The sequence below is a fragment of the Wolffia australiana genome, chromosome 2 (assembly GCF_029677425.1).
Source record: "Wolffia australiana isolate 7733 chromosome 2, ASM2967742v1".
Classification (NCBI taxonomy): Eukaryota; Viridiplantae; Streptophyta; class Magnoliopsida; order Alismatales; family Araceae; genus Wolffia; species Wolffia australiana.
In genome coordinates this window covers 8,566,014-8,572,834 of record NC_135836.1, presented here as the reverse complement: position 1 = coordinate 8,572,834, position 6,821 = coordinate 8,566,014, and positions in this window count along the sequence as shown.

Below are 6,821 nucleotides of genomic sequence, written 5' to 3'. Positions count from 1 at the left end.
CTCAATATAAGCATCTCACAAAATATGCTGAATACATTATACCAATGATGAATGAGATATGACATATGTGATTGGCTTTCATATATTTCCATCAATACTTGAAGACTGTGTTTTTATGAAAAATAGATGAAGCCGTAAAAGAAAGGGAACATGGTGGACAAGAGAGATAGAAGAAGAACAAGTGCACCCAAAGTGGAGGCAACACTTGTTAGGAGTACAAAGAGGTTTGCTGTGCTGATGACAAAATAAACATGTTTGGAAAGCAAAATGTGAGGCTCACGATGAATCCTCAAAGGAATTTGGAAGACATTGTCTTTGAGTCAATGTAAAGTTATCTCACCGTCATTTTATTTTGTGTTAAAATATTGTTATTATCCTGATTTGATCTCCATTGTGAAAATAGTATTTGAACCTTCAACCACTGACACAAAACCCAAAAAATACATTATAAATTTTTAAACATTTTCTTATGATAAAGGGTGAATGAAGATATAATAAATAGTATTTATACATAAAGTTCTCTATTTTCCTATAAATGTTTATTTATTTTCACTATTGTGCCTTTATGTTGTTTTATAAAAGAATGTTTCAGCATAATGAGAGATGAGATATAAAATAAGGTAAGATAATAGAATAACAGGGGATGGTAGTTCAGAGAAAACCTATGTTTTTTCAATTTGTACATAAATTTCATGAACATAGAAGGTAAGTTTTCAGATCAAAGTATGAAAGGAGGAGATGGAGGTCGTTAAACCAAAGTGGAGAAATTATGTTGGTGAAAATTGGTGCTTCAGGGAGTGGAAAAGAATAAAAAATCAAGGAGGTATTATTTTATGGCTCTATGAATATGTGTATCCTTTGACTGAGATAGCAATGAATGTGAAACCTTATACTTAAGTAGTAATGTATGACCTCAATGTACTAATGTTCACTCTATACATCAGTAGTAATGGTTTTTTGAAAACTCGAATTCATGTCCCTGTGTGACTGTTTTAGGTTTACTTGACACATATAATTTGATAAAAACTTTTCATTCATCATTGCTAGTGCTGACTCATAGATCTCACTAAAAAGAGTCTTGATTATATCTGAATGTTTATATTGGACCTTACAATAAATGGAATTTCAGATGTTTATTTTAGCATATTCCAATAAGTTTTTTGAAATATCCAACATAATTTATATTTTGATACATTCAATATAATTTCCAAAGGATATTAATAATTCATAATCATACTCATAGACATTAATAAATAATCCTTAATGTTATGAGGATTTTAGAAAAACACGTATTTCTTAGATCATTGACATGATGAAATGCCATTGCATGGGATTCCTCATGATAATTATATTCCATCAAAATCAAATGAATATATTTCATGAAAACTATTATATGATTCTGAAAATTATTTTCAAACTGTAAGTTACCTTCAATAGGTGATATATGATAGAACAAATTTATATGAAAGCTTTTTTCAAAAAGACTGGAATTAAAAAGGCAGTCAGTAAATCATTTGGCATGAAAAAAAACTACTAGGAAAGTTTTTAATATATTTTTTTATGTGCCTTGGTTGTCATCTGTTGTACCTTCTATAGACTATCTACATGTACATCAAGGGTACATATTATATAAATCGGCTGCGATATAAATAGTTACCTAAGTAAAGGCCAGATTTTGGAAAGTAAACATCCAAAATGATAAAGCCGGGGAGGACTTCTTGCATGCTGGTTATACTTTCATTACACAAATCCAAGGATAGCTGGATACATAAAAGAATCATGATCTTGTGTAAATATTGAATTTTCCTCTCCCTGCAATGTTCTCATAGTCCATATAAAACCTGTGCGTTAAAGTATTAGTTATGTCCCATACAGAAATTCACTAGTGCAACTCTGTGCGTTAAAGTATGACACTGCATATGAATCTATTTTATAGATTTTATAGGCTCATTTAGGGTCGTTAGCTATGTATATGACATATATAAATGAGGTTCAACATTTTTCTAAAGTTTTAGTATCCACTTTCAAATATAATTTTATTTTATATATGTACGAACACCAGATTTTCCAAGTCATGATACATAAGTTTAATATATCGAGGAAATACAGGGATGTCTGTGATAACATGTTAGTTTTGAGCGACTTGTCTCACTATGATTACTAAAGTTTTTCTATTATCATTGTAGATTCCTAAGCTACACAATTATTAATTATTACTCGGTAGCTATATCTTTATCAATACATTTGATGGAGTGTGAATTTATATGAATGATAACATAACTTAGGAATGCAGTCAAAATGTTAAACCTATACACTATGCAAGGTAATTAATACTTTTAATTCTTCACCTCACAGGTTTCAATTAAACAGTTGGTAACATGTAATTTTACTAACCATTTATGAAGGGGAAACTACTTTTGTCTAAGCTCTTTCATTGGAATTTATTGGTATTTAGGACTTAAGCATCAGCGACGACTGGCGTAGCACTTGAAATAGAGGATCCTATGTAGTCTTTTTTTAAGGAAATTGGTTCTTGAGTTCATAGAGTATTTTATGCTTGTTAGTGTGTTATCTTGTTGTCAAAAATGAAATTATGTGCCCTTTATCTTTTTCTTCTTCTTCTAATCCTGAGTAGTTTTCTTCTCTTTCGTGCTGTCTCACCAAAAATATTTCTGCCTTGTATCTTCCATGATCTCTCATAGTTGGGGATCACCGATAAGTTTTCCTTTTTTCAATCTAGCCACCTCTCAAAGGTTATAAGTTCATATAATTCATTGTTCATCAGAAATACTGGAATAACTTTGATAAAGTTTCAAATATAGGGTGTAGAGGTTATGGAAAGGCTGAGTATGGAAGCTGGACTTACTAACTATTGGATACAAATGAATGACATATTTTGATTCTGACTCCAGATTTATTTCTATGTAGCATATTATTCCCATTCAATGACACCTTTCTGTTTATTTTCCATTTTATATATTATCATTGCCATCATGGGGACATACTAAGTTATACTAATTGAGTAAATTATTTCTTGTGTAAGTCACGACCTTATGAGGAGCTCAATGAATGTCACTTTAAATAAATGTTTATTAAAATAGTTATATTTTTTAATTTTTTGGTTTTTCATTATTACCCTGAGGTGTAAACGAAGTTGGAAGAAAATAGAAAACTTGAAAGGTGAAAAAAGGTAAATGAGCAAAGTAACTTAATAATGAAACTATAAAGAATAATATAAATTCGTCTGTGTCTATTGCTGGATGTAAAGTAGAGTTATTTGAAATTTTTATTCATTCATCAGTTCAACATAGGCCTGAAAATATGTGTTTAAAAAGATGAGAAATTACAATGAATAATAAAATCGGGAAAACAATTTCACAAAGAGTCTGAGACCAACTTAATTTAAGTTTAATGTAAATATAAATATTTAGATATGATTTAATACTATTTTCAAACGAGTTATTGGAAAATCCAGAATTATGTACGTAGTATGATCTATGCATTGAAATAAAAATCAAATAAATATTTATCGAATGGGATCAAAGGTATTTTAAAAAAATAAAAGTAGACTGAATGGAGTTTTCATTGACTGTATTTTGAGTATATAAAGAACCTAATTTTAAAAATATTTATTATGGAGAAATTCTCAAATGAAACTTCAAGGCATTTTTCTTTGAAAGTAAGTTTTAAATAGGGAGCACTTCATCAAAACTATAAGAATAACCCAAGCCTGGGGGACTAGGTGGCACATGCAAGGTATCAACTCTAAAAAGCTACATGTGAGATTATCTTTTTTTATGAAATCTACTTATTGGACGCTGCCATTTATTTATATTTTCATGGTCATATTCAGTTAAAGACTATTTTCTGACAATGAACTGCCCAGTATATGATTTAAAAAACCAAACATGTACTGGTCTCTAGGTCATTCTGTTTATTATGGATCATATATATATATGCTGAAAAACATAAAGCTATATTTATGCTGATAGACAACTAGCCTTTGAGGACCAATGAAACCCTGTTATTAGGTTATCGTTATCCTATAGAAACTATCTAGTAGTATAAATATTAACATAGATGTTGGGTCAAATTGTAGCATAGAGATAAAGTCTATGGGTTTGAGTCAAAATTGATATCTTTTGTCATTCAAAAGAGTTTTTGAGAGTCATAAAAAATTTATTCATGGTTGAATTTGGGCCAACAAAATGATCTCTATGTTACCGGGGTTCAAATATTCTGATTATGACTGAACGTAATAAAGCCTAAACTTGCATATTTATCCAAATATTAACCCTCGCATTCTAAGTCAACTTTCTGACCTCGACTTTCCCATAGAGTAGATCAAACCCATATTCTTTAAATATATATCAAAGAAGAGTAATGATAAAATGCAATTTGTGAACTGTAGTATCATGCTTTTAATGTCCAGATTCATTCAAAAACGTTCGAATCACATCATTTCTATTGTAAAATCGAGCATAACTAGAACTTTAAAAATTGTTTAACCTTGTTATATTAGGATATCAAAACAAGGAAGATGAATTATATTATTTTCCTGATTTTCAGTACGCAGTTAAGCATCAAATTTTATTACCTTTTTGACAAAAACAAATATTTTTTTATCAGATCGAGACCCTAACCAAGATCTTTGCTGAGGGAATCTTGGAGTCACTTTATACATTACACATAGGTTTCCACATAGGAGACCTTTCAACTTTTCACACACGGTTTTCACATACCCTACAAGGTAGGACCATTTAAAACAAACTATCGTTATTTCCATTTTCTCAATTTAGGCATAACCAAGGGTCATTGACTTCCAGGAAAAATGTTTGTCACGCAATGCTTAGCCGCTCATGACCCATTTTTTTATACATATTTTATGTTATGGTCTAAGTGCAAGCAATAAGGAAGCCAGAATTCACGTTTAGACAGAAATGGGATAGACTATAAGAGTTATGGTTAAAACAATAAAAAAAATAGTCGAAGTCAGACACGCCCTAAACATAGGAAAGGCTGCCGGTACGGCTACAGAAGGAGCAACAAATGTCAAGATATCCTCAATTTCAGAGCTTGGGCAGGGTATGGTAATCCCCCCATTGTGCTCAAAGCAGATTCCCTCCTCTCTCTTCTGTATCAAATCTACAAACAAGCATCGATTGAGAAAGGCCACCAGCACAAGAACCCGCTGCAGTGGTTAGACTTCTTTTTGGCCCACGTAAAGGGGCAAGTACCCTTTAGGCGGAGCCTTCTTCCTTGACCCGCTACCCTTTTTCACATGTGCAAAGCTAAGACTTTGTGCAGATTGCATGGGACAATAATTCAAAGCAGACTCAGGTGAGCGTTGAGAAACTGGCCCGAGGAATTTAGCAGTGGCCTTTATCAGCGATGGCCCGAGGAATTTAGTGAGCCCCTACGGAATCGTTATGCTCGGCGCTGTAGTCATCGTCATCACATCGAGGAGGGTCAGAAGGTCACCGTCATCGTCATTTGGTTGCCCACCCCAGAGCTCATAAGTCGGCTATCCTCCTCAAGTCGGACCTGCACGTACACTCATCTAGGGTTTCATCACATCACGTACATTACCCATCCGACGACGACATCAACGACGTCCAGCATCACTGATCCCCTGTGCAGGTGGAAATGATCGAACCACTCGTCCACTGGTTTCCTGGCACCGTCTACGATCTCCTAAGGGGCAGTTTACCAATCCCCCCCCCTTTACTTGTGGACGTGGTGCCCGTTCGGCCTTTGTGTAGTGCATGATCTAGACAATTCACCTTGATGTGCTCCTCGACAGTCTAATTCATCAAATGACCGCTGGTCTGATGCATAACGATGCTCCTAGAGTCAATTTCCCAACCCTCCCTAGCGTCTTGGTTTGGGTCTGGGGCCACTCTTGTCGAGCCCTATCGCGGCCTCCGTGAGCGCCCGCTGTCAGTACTATTGTCATCGTGCCACTCGCGAACAGCCACCGCCTACAGTGCATGTGCAACTGCCAATCGACGTTGCCCCCATTGACCTTGTTCCAAGGTCGTGCCCGCCAAGCTGGGTTGGCTGCTCGCGCTGCGTCGCCACCTCTTGCCCTTGCTCCCTTCCCCTCCAACCTCTCCTCTAACCTTATCCAGTCAAGCCTGCCAATCCTCTCTGGCTCTTCTACACCACAACCCGTGCGAATTGCTACAGCAACAAAGATACTGCACAACGAGCTGTTCGCCGACGAGGTACGTCGTCCTCCCACTCGCGCGTTACATTACCTTTTGCAGTATATTTTTGATAGACTCCATCACGCTTGGGCTAGATCGGTAAGAGGGGAAAGTGAGAGATAATTATGAGAATTTGGAGTGTCTTACCGTCCATTACGTGCGAGCCCCTACGGATTGATTCCGTTCCGTGTCATAGACTCCGTCATTCCTCTGACGAGGTTCAAGAGGCCACTGTTGCCATCACCCGGTGACCCCTTTGGAGCTCGGAGTTCGGCACTCTCCATTGAGTCGAGGCCTGCAAGTACAATCACATAGGTGCATCATCTCATCGTAGTTACATACCATTTAGGGTTTTATCCATTGGACGATGTCATTGACGACGTCCAACATCACAATCTCGGTAACCGAGCATCGTCTGGGTACCGACTGGATGACGTCCTAGATGGCGTCCGGCATCATTGGGTTTGACCCAATATGGTCAGGACTTGGTCAATTTGACTAAGTCCTACACACTCCACTTTTTTTGCCCTAAATGATGGAATTCAAACACGATTTTTTTTGAAACTTAAAAGTAATAATGAAGGATGATCTAGAGAGAGAGTGGAATGAATT